This window comes from Gavialis gangeticus, unplaced genomic scaffold, assembly GCF_001723915.1.
Source record: "Gavialis gangeticus isolate Ggan-Ray unplaced genomic scaffold, GavGan_comp1, whole genome shotgun sequence".
Lineage (NCBI taxonomy): Eukaryota > Metazoa > Chordata > Crocodylia > Gavialidae > Gavialis > Gavialis gangeticus.
Window position 1 is genome coordinate 21,832,931 of NW_017729022.1, and position 9,947 is coordinate 21,842,877.

Genomic DNA, 9,947 nt, shown 5'->3' on the forward strand with positions numbered 1-9,947 from the left:
TCTTGGTGAATAGCTTTACCCAGGTGCTGTTGTCATATAGGTAGTTTTTTACAAGTAAAATCTGTTATAATAACAATACAAACATTCAGGTACAACTAGTATGTTCTTTCCCACTTGCTTCAATTGCTTTCAGGTATCTGAGTTTGAGTTCCTTTAATCATTATTATTTATTTTTAGAGGTGAACCGTTACATTGGTCCAATATTGGATTGGTACAGATACAAAGAAAATTGGTTGTATTGGAAATTGGCCCAGTGGGGCCAATAATTTGGTTGATAAATGCTCGTGCATGCACACAGCCACAGCACAGCACACAGGCAACATGGAGAGCTGCCTCCAGCTGGTAGGTCCATTGTGGTGGAAGGGGAGGGGGGAGGGAAGAGGTGTGGGGAGGCAGATCAACCTTCCCCAGTGAGGGAGAGGGGGCAGGTGCTGCCCAGCCAGAGTGGGGCAGAATGCTAATGGGGGGCGGGGGGTGGCTCCTATTGCTGCTTGCACCCCAGGAGGGCATGGGGGGCATGTGCCCCCCAGATCTGTGGGAGGGGGAAGGGCAGGCCAGGCTTTTCTTGCTGGGGGCTGGGCTTGGGGCAGGGGTGGAGGAGGGGGCTGCAGCAACCCCAGATTTCACCATAACTCCCAGTGCTGCTACCGCCTGCCCACCTGGCACAGCCCCGGCTCTTTCTAGCACATGAGGGGAGGCAGGGGTTGATCCAGAAAGAGCCAGGTCTGTGTGGGGTGGGCAGGTGGTGGCAGAGCTGGGTGGGAGTTATGACAAAATTTGGGGTGGTTGCAGCCCCCTGCATAGCCTCCTCCCCAAGCCCAGCCCCTGGCAAGATGAACCTGGTGCAGCCCTGGCTCCAGCCTGCAGCTCCAGCCTGCCTGCCCCGTGCAGATCCAGGCTTCCCCCACCCCCATGCCCTCCCAGGGTGTAAGCAGCAGTGGGAGCTCCTCCCCCCAATGAGTGCCCCGCCCTGGTTGTGCAGCGCCAGCACCTGCCCTCTCCTCCACCCACCATACGCCTTCCCTCACCCCTGTCCTTCCACCACAACAGCCCTACCAGAGGGAGGCAGCTCTCCACACTGTATTGGAAATCAAATTAGTATCGACCAATATGCCTCCTTAAAAATGCCTCCCCAAAAGTCTCTGTTGGTGCACCACTAAATTTTTTTCCTAAATGAAGTTTAAATATTGTCTGGCACAATAGAAACTTGTTCTTAAAATGGCAGCAAAAATCAGAACTTGAGAAATTTAAAATAGCACCTTATAAGATAACATGATGAAGGTGAAAAATGATAGATGAGGAACGATCCTGCTCCCACTGGAATCAGTAGTAAAACTTCAGTGTTGCAAAATTCAGGTTTAAATTATTAGTGTTCTGTCAGTGTATTCTATAATAAATTACTTTGACCTTTAGTTTGAATTGCATTTGTTCTATTATCTAAACTTTGAAATAAAAACATATCTTGCGACAATTGCATCAGTTTGCCCAGAGGAGGATCAAGGTGAGGGGGGCAGGGGGAGGCTGCAGTTGCACCCCCCCCCCTTTGATTCCCATTCTTCCCAAAGTTTGAAACCAACTGCCTGGGAGCAGAGTTTCCATTCAAGCAGCAATAAGGGAATCAACTGGCTTCATAGCTTCACAAGAGAAGGCTGAGGGGGGACCTGGTGACTGTCTATAAACTCACTAGGGGGGACCAGAAGGATTAGGGGGAGACACTGTTTCCCCTAGCGCCCCCTGGCATGACAAGGAATAATGGACACAAATTATTGGAGAGTAGGTTTAGATTAGACATCCGCAAGAACTACTTCACAGTTAGGGCGGCTAGGAGCTGGAACCAACTTCCAAGGGAAGTGGTGCTGGCTCCTACCCTGGGGATCTTTAAGAGGAGGCTTGATGCCTACCTGGCTGGAGTCATTTGAGCCCAGTTTTTCTCCCGCCCAGGCGGGGGGTCGGACTTGAAGATCTACAAGGTCCCTTACGACCCTACTTCTGTGATTCTATGGCTCATTATAACCTACTGTGGTTCCCAAACTTTGACAAGTTCCGCACCACCAATTTTAAAATGATAGAACCTTAAGTACCACCAGCAAATTTTTGTTATATAAAGTAATTATAATAAATCTGTTAATATGTACCACTGACAGGTTGCTCGTGTACCACTGGTGTTACGTGTACCACAGATTGGGAATCTTCTAAATCTGTCATTCAGCAGGTGTTAACACCCCTTTCTCTTTTTTTAATAGTTTTGATGTTCCACTAATCAAGCTATTCTTTATTCTGCAATTCTGATGTCCGTTAGCTGCTCCTGAATATCTAGCTGTTATTTCAAACTTTGCAAAGATGTTTTTAACTCTAGTTAAAAACAATTGAACATTAACTGAGGTGTGGAAATAACTTTTAGTGAGGTACTGCTAACATGCTCAAAAAGGCTAGATGTTGTTTTATGAATCTGAAACTGGTATACATTTTATTCTAATGACTACAGGGCTCATGAAACAACATCTTTTTGATTATTTTCCCTAGTTGGTTGTGTTTTTCATATACAATATATGTTATAGCAAATGCACATTCCAACAAAAATTGTATTTGTTTTTGCTTTGATCTTAACCTGAATCATATAGCTTAGAGCTTAACCTGAATTATAGCCTTAGCATATGAATAAATCCTCTAGTGTCTTTTCAACTTGAGAAAAATATGTTGTGTTTATATCATGTATCACACCATTTGCACCCTCATTTTCAAAATCCTAGATCCACCTGTGAGTATCAGCCCTGTTTCCTAGTTCTTTCCCTTCGTTAGCCGCCTTCCCCACATTATACTATCTTGTCCTTTCCACCCAATGACCCCATGTTCCAAATGAACTTTTATTCTCATGATGTAGGAAAGGAAGAAAAATAGAGTTGCTTCTATTTTCAATAGAATTAAATAGTTATTTAAACTTGGGGAACGTTGTGATTTTGAATATTTTGATATACTAATTATTACACCTTTTAGAGTTTGATTTGCTTCTAACTGGAATTTTTTTTTACTCTTTTAATAAGCCATTCTAAATAGTTTTCCCCCTGTAACATTGTCATAGGTTTACACTGAGCCCTCAATAATGGCTTACATTAGGGGTGGCCAACCTGTGGCACAAGAGCTACAAATGGCATAGACAGCCTTTGTGTATGGCATGCAGCAGACAAGAGAGGGGACAGGTAACACAGCAGCAGATAGGGCAGGAAACAAGCTGAAAGCAGAGCAGGCGATCAGGCAGGGAGCCCAGGACAAGAAACATAAAGTAGAGGAGGAAATGGGGCATGGAGCAGAAAGCAGATTGGGCAGAGGAAGGAGATAAGGGCCACATTTTGCCCGCAACGGTATGAATATATCTGCCTGCATAAACATCATGGGAGATCGATATGATCTATCTAAAATTGACCAAATCCTAAGGTCCCCTCCTGCCACAGGCACACTTTCTAGGAAAGAAAATATTATTGCCTCAGTTATTCTTTGTGTATATATATGTGACATTTGTGAAAACAAACAGAAAAAACATAATGTGCTTAGGGCAATTGGATGTCTGATTTTGTTGTTGTTGTTGTTGTTCTATTTATATCCCATGCATCATTACCAGTGCTTTGTGGGTTAGGCTTTTTGATCCGTGACTCAACTTTGTCAGAGATAAGGCACCCCCTCCATTAGACTGAAGAAACCCCTCAGAAAATGCCAGTTTTTAGTTTTCACTCTTTTTTTTTTTTTTACTACAGAAAAAATAATAAAGCAATTCTTCTGTTGCAAAGAATTCAGCAAGTCTATAATAGGTCAGAATGTTTTTACAACTGTGGATTCCTATTTGAAATGGCTGGGTTTGTGCTGTGAATCTGATTTGTGCACCTAACCGTGGTAACATAGCATGGCACCCTGAAAGGATCTCAGGGCATCCCAGAATATTGTGGCACCCTGACTGAGGATCACTGACTAAGTCCCGGATCAGACAAGCTTATGTAAGTGCTTCTCCAGGGCTAACTACAGACATTTGCTGACGTTAGGGGGAGGTTAAATCAATTCAGACTGGCTGCCTCATCTAGGGCTAGCAGGGGGTTGAGGATCCAGCAAGCTGAAGGGGATCAGGGATCCACCAGGTGATGGGGGCAGGCTCAACCCATGGGTGAGGTGGGGGGGCAGGCATGACCCATGGGTGGGGTGGGGGTCCCTCCCCAGCAAACCTTCACCCCATCCCTCCTGCCCCTCCCTGCTCTGGGACTTGCTTGCTTGGCTCTGACAGGAGCAAATGCTGATAAAAGTAGTTGCACCTCAAGCAGCTTGTGGGATGGTTGAGAGGGCTGGCTGGTGGGGGGCAAAAATTTGACCAGTTATGGGAGGAGGGAGAGTGAAAAGAGCAGCCCTAGGGCTGGGGCCGTCAGCTGGGTTTTCCCAGCCCCAGGGCTGCGCAAGGCTCTGCAGTTTTTAGACCCATTTGTACATGGGACTTCTGTACAGTTACAGGTTTAGATTGATTGCTGGTCACTGAGACAAAGTCTATAAATGTAAGTTTGGTGCCGGGGGGCTACATTTTAAACTGGACAGTTGTGTCCCCAGATGTCTGTACTTAGCCCAGAAGGTCTTATCGCGTCCACTTGTGACTGTTAAATTACTTAATGTTTACTGTGTAAAACTTTTCACAGAATCAAAGCTTTAACTTTGTAGTGTGCTTGACTCAGTTGCATAATATAATGTTATTTTTAATTCAGTTTCCAAAATCCCCATCATAAGAAATGCATGTTATGCATTAAATCTTCTTTTAATAACTGTTGGAGGTTTTTAATGACACTCCTGCTCTGTAAATGAGAAAAAAGAACTGGCTTAGAACATGTACCTTGTTTCTGAGTTCAATTTCATACCTCTTCCTGGGTTTCTGAATATATACTGTAGCCATAATCCAATAGTTGAATTTTGCTAACACAATCAAGCTGATATTTAAGAAACAGTTTTAAAAGTATCCCTTGTATACAAAGGTGTTACAGAAATGGCAAAATGGTTGCCCATTCTGTATGTACACGACCGTGGAGAAACTACACAACAGCAGCAGCATTGTTGAACACACCCACAGCTATATGGAGAAGTGATGTGGTCCAATAAATGACCATAATGCACAACATGTGTTTTACTTCAAAATTGCTATTGGGTTCTGAAACACCCTTGTACAATATTATATCCTGTCTTCCTATTTTTTTCTTATGCAGCCCCCCTGTGCCCTAATACAGTTCCTGTTTAGCTTTTAAAAATCTTCACTTCAGACTTTACTAGAAAAGGAACAACATTTCTTTGCATCCTTTTTCCTTTGATATTTTTTCCTACTCTATATTGTTCCTCATTTGCTTCCTCTCTTCAAACAATACCAATCTCTCTAGAGATCATGTTATTTGTCATCCTGTTGTTTTGGCCAATACTTTTTCTTTGCTACACAGCTGCTTATCTTTTTAACTTTACTCACTTAAAAAATTAGCAATCCTTCTGTGAAGTCATGCAGGGGATAGGGGAGAAAGTGGACGTCACTATACAGAGGGCACTGAAGTTGAGGTCTACCAGGAAACAGGAAGCACAACTTTTTATTTTTTCCTGACATTGCAGGAATGCTTCAGATACACAGTCTGATCCTGAAACCATTTAATTCAAGCAAATAACACTGTTTTTGTGAGAAATCCCAGTAAAGCTGGGGCGGGGGGAGTAGGGCTGCTCATGTGCACAAGGATATGTTGCATTGAGTCCTGGGTTTCAGTAAATGTTGATTTTTACCTCCTCAAAATGTACATCAATAGAATAAGCCTATGTTGTGTTATTACCCTGAGCAACTGATGTAATTTAGTGGGTTAATCATACTTAAAAGTTTAGCCAACCACTAAATACAATCTTTAAGCCAGTTATGTTATTGGGATGGTTTCGCCAATTTGTTTTTAAATGTTAAATATATCATAATGTAATTTATGAAGATATGCCTTCAAGTGTCACCATGAACACTTACTGGGACATTTGCTTCAGACAGCATATGGCATCACCTATGAATTATGCACAGCCAACATACGGAGAATGGAGATAGCCTAAGGAAATGATTAGACCTGTTATCATAACAACAGTTGTACATTATTTTCGCATGACTGGAAAAATGCAGTTTTACTGTAGACTGGGGCTGCAATTGTTGCTTCTAGGTACAATACATAAGTACATATGAATATTTAATGGTTTCTAGGTACTATAGTATTTTAATACCTTGTTAGTTTTATTAAAGCTTTTCAGTGAACTGAGGTTGTATTTCTCTTCACTATTGAACACAGTATTTAAAAAGAAAACTAAGTTGTATTTGAAATAGCAGTGGCATAAAAATAGAAGTCAGTTAATATTAATTTTTGTTAATGTTTTATTTTAAAACATAAGTTATGCTGTAACAAAAATCACGCTCCAGATGGGCACAGGTCTGAAACTACTAGTTTCTATTTTTCTTGATTTACAAAGTAATATATATTATTAAAAGTTGTTTTTGCCTTGAATAGAAACAGCTTATTAATTATTCCTGCATTCCACAAATAGGAGCAGTCTGTCTTTCAGTGAAAACTGCAGCCCTAAACCCTGAGAATTCCTTAGCATTTTGCTAAGGTTGAGGTAGACTTCTCTGGGAGTGTATGTCACAAAGTGGACAAATGCTCTAAATTGAGAATGGGAGGCAAGTTTCATTATTTGTTTGCCTTCCATAGATCTTTTTTCCCAGAGGAAAAAGATAACACTAAAGATAACACTATAATCACAATCATACAATTATCTCTGGGCACCTGGCACCTATAAAGTTTGGACTAGTCCAAAGGGATCAGGTTTGAGTGATTTTGCTGTCTTAATAACATCAATTGGTAACATCAGTTACCAGTAGGGTTAAAAACCATGGTGAATTAGATTTAATTTTTTAAAAAAATCTAAACTTTGTAATGGTAAAAAGCCTCTTAGAGAACTTAATTTGAGTGATTTGATTAAAATAAAACTGCAAGGGATGGAGGAAGAAAGGAAAACTAAGGCGGCAAGAGAATGCGTGTTCCCCCTCATTCCTGAGGTTTATTTCCAGTCCAGCCCTGTAGCAGTTGCCTGACCTAATAGAAATTTAAGCACCCAACAGTAATGGTGCAAACTCTTAATCTGAAGCATTTCTCTTAGCACTTTCTATTAATTAGTGTTTAAAAAAACTGCTGCAATCTACTAACTACCAGATCCAAGAACTTCACTGCATATGAACAGGTGAAGGCACCACTGAAGCTGCTGTTTTGGGGGTGGAATGTTTCAGGCAGCTGATAAACTGCATATTGGTGTTGGGAAGGGAATATGACTGAGGACACTCTTGGGGAACCCCTGATCTTGAAAAAGAGTGATAGCTTGTTTGGAGAAAAGTGTCATATTTATACATCAGCTTCACATCCTTAAGAAAATACAAATTAACTTCCTTGCTGAAAAAGTTGCAGAGTTAACCTATCCTTTCTCCCTTTCAACTAGATCGGGGCAAGCAAAATAGTGGATCCAGCTGGTGGTCAGGCTCTATTTCCCAGCAGCCCCTTCCATGTGGCTGGGGCTGGTTTCTACAGAAACCTTGGCCCTGCACAGCATGGCTGCTGCTGGGGTCTCCATGGAAACTGGCCTTAGCCATGTGGGCAGGGGCTGCTGGGAAATGGAGTCTTACTGCTGGTTGGATCTGGCCCGCGGGCCAAACTTTGCCCGCCCCTGAAATAGATTTTAGTATTGCCCTGGTTTGCTCTGCATAGGCATCAGTTAAAGCATATGATGTATATGTGTCTCAAGATGATAGTATGCAAACCTCACTTTGGGGACAGATTTTGATATCAGTTACACAACTGTAGCTGGAGCAACTCTGAAGTCTTTAGAGATCATCTGGCTTTGTGTTGCTGTAATAGAATTTGGGCAAGGCTCCAATCCAATCTTAAAGAAGCCCAGTGTCTCAGAAGTTTCTCTCTTGTCTATCCACAGCCCCATCTGTAAGCATTAAAGCACTCAAATTATTGTGCAAGAAGACCAGAAGATTCAGTTGCCCAGTGTTCTGAGCAGGTTCCATGTCCATCTGGTTGATTTCCAAAATTACTCTGCAAGCGCATCCACTTGTACATTCCCACTGTGGATGCTCATGTGCTGCAAAAAGACTCCAAGTTCACATGGCTGCCACTGTAGTATATAAAGCATGCACATGCTCTGTCTGCCCTTGAGGGCTTAAAACATGATTTACACTTCCTGCTCCTTAGTTTCTCTCAACCAGCCACCTTGGCTTGAGATGGGACTTCTGCATTCTCTCTAGACCAGTGATAGTTAACCAGTGTGCTGCAGCATCCCAGGTTACTGCCAGATCCTTTGAAGGGTGGTGTGAGGAGGTAAGCACAGGGCAAGCAGGTGAGCACTGGACAATATAAATTAGTTTTTGAAATTAGGTGCCACTGAGCAACAAGGAGCTTCACTGGGCCAGGCGCCTGGAAGCTGTGCCCACATAGCTACCACTTCTCCTTGCTGCCTCCCCTCTACCCTCACTCTGTGGCTGCAAGGCAGGCACAGCTTCCAGCTGGTGGGGAACCCAGCCAGAGTTGGGCAGGTTCCAGCTGCACCTGCACTGCAGCTGGGAGGTGGAGGTAGGGGAAGTGAAGCAGAAGCAGTGTGAACATAGCTTCTGGCTGCCCAGCGTTGGTTCAGTTCCCCACCAACTGGAAGATGTTCTTGCACTGCAGCTTCAGAGTGCCAGGGGTGGAGAGAAGTGGCAGTGGCATGAGTGCAGTTTCCAGCTGCAGCATAGCTCCCCTCTAGCTGGAAGCTGTGCTCAGGACTTAGTGGAAGCAAAGATCTGGGAGAAGCGGCAGCAACTTGGACACAGATACAGGCACAGGCAAACCCTTCCCAGCTGCTAATGTGGTGCTGAAGCGACCCATTCTACACTGGACTGGAGTTGAATTATTCCAGCCCATGGCTTATGAAGGTTACCAACCTATGATCTAGACTGCTCTTGGCCTGCAGTTGTTTAAAAAATATTTTTGTTTTTATTTTAATTTTATTCCTTGTATACCTACCTTTTGGAAGTATTCTTTTTTTTCCCCCTTCTAATAATTTTTGCTACCTTTTATTGTTTTGGTCTCTGTCCTTACTGAGGCCTGAGGCTTCCGTAGCCTACAATGCATGGCACTTTTAGCCATCTGAGGCTCCATTTTCTTCCTTGCATTGACCAAGATATGCTCTCGCTCTCTTGGTTTGCTTGTTTTTAATTCTTTTGGCTCTTCTCCACTCTCCAGGGCTAAAGCTTTTTCCATTTTGTGACAGACATATGCTCTCTTCTGAGGGAGATGCTAAGTTCCTCTTTGTTTAAGGAAGACCTATATTCCCAGAGAGTTCTCCACCTGTAAATCTTTCACATTCTGGATTAGAAATGACAGATTCTAGGTATACATTTTAAATAGTTCTATGGGTTTAGACTCTGATGCTAAAACTGTAAGGGACAGATCTTCCAGAGGTACCACTTTCCTGTTGAGACTGTCTTCCTACTCTGTACCTGCAATGTTCTCTGAGTGCAGATCCAACCCTTCCTAACGTTCCCCCAGAAGACCTTCTTGACCACCTCCTCCTTCCTCTTATTTTAAGATTCATAGTCCTATGAAGCTCAGCAACATCTTAGTGCTAGGATCCCAACATTAATTCTTGGTTCTGTTGAAAATGTCCCAGTCATGCTCAGGAAACACAGATGCCTAAGGCATCCTCAGCCTTGCCTAAACCAGGCAATGTACCTCTTGGGTCTTCAGGTTACATGAGCAAGCAACTGCATCTTCCTGCAATAAGTGAGAAATTAAAGCCTCTGTTCTTCAAGTACTCAGAGATTTCCCTGTTTACTTTAGACAGTAACAAAGCTCTGACTCTTTGTTCTGCAGTGGTTGGGGGGGGGGGGG

At 43.0% G+C, this 9,947-nt stretch overlaps 1 protein-coding gene across 2 annotated transcripts in view; it reads left to right on the forward strand.

Moving 5' to 3' along the window:
* SRGAP1 (SLIT-ROBO Rho GTPase activating protein 1) overlaps positions 1-9,947 on the forward strand; it is a 278,881-nt gene that overhangs the window by 79,874 nt on the left and 189,060 nt on the right. The window lies entirely within an intron of this gene.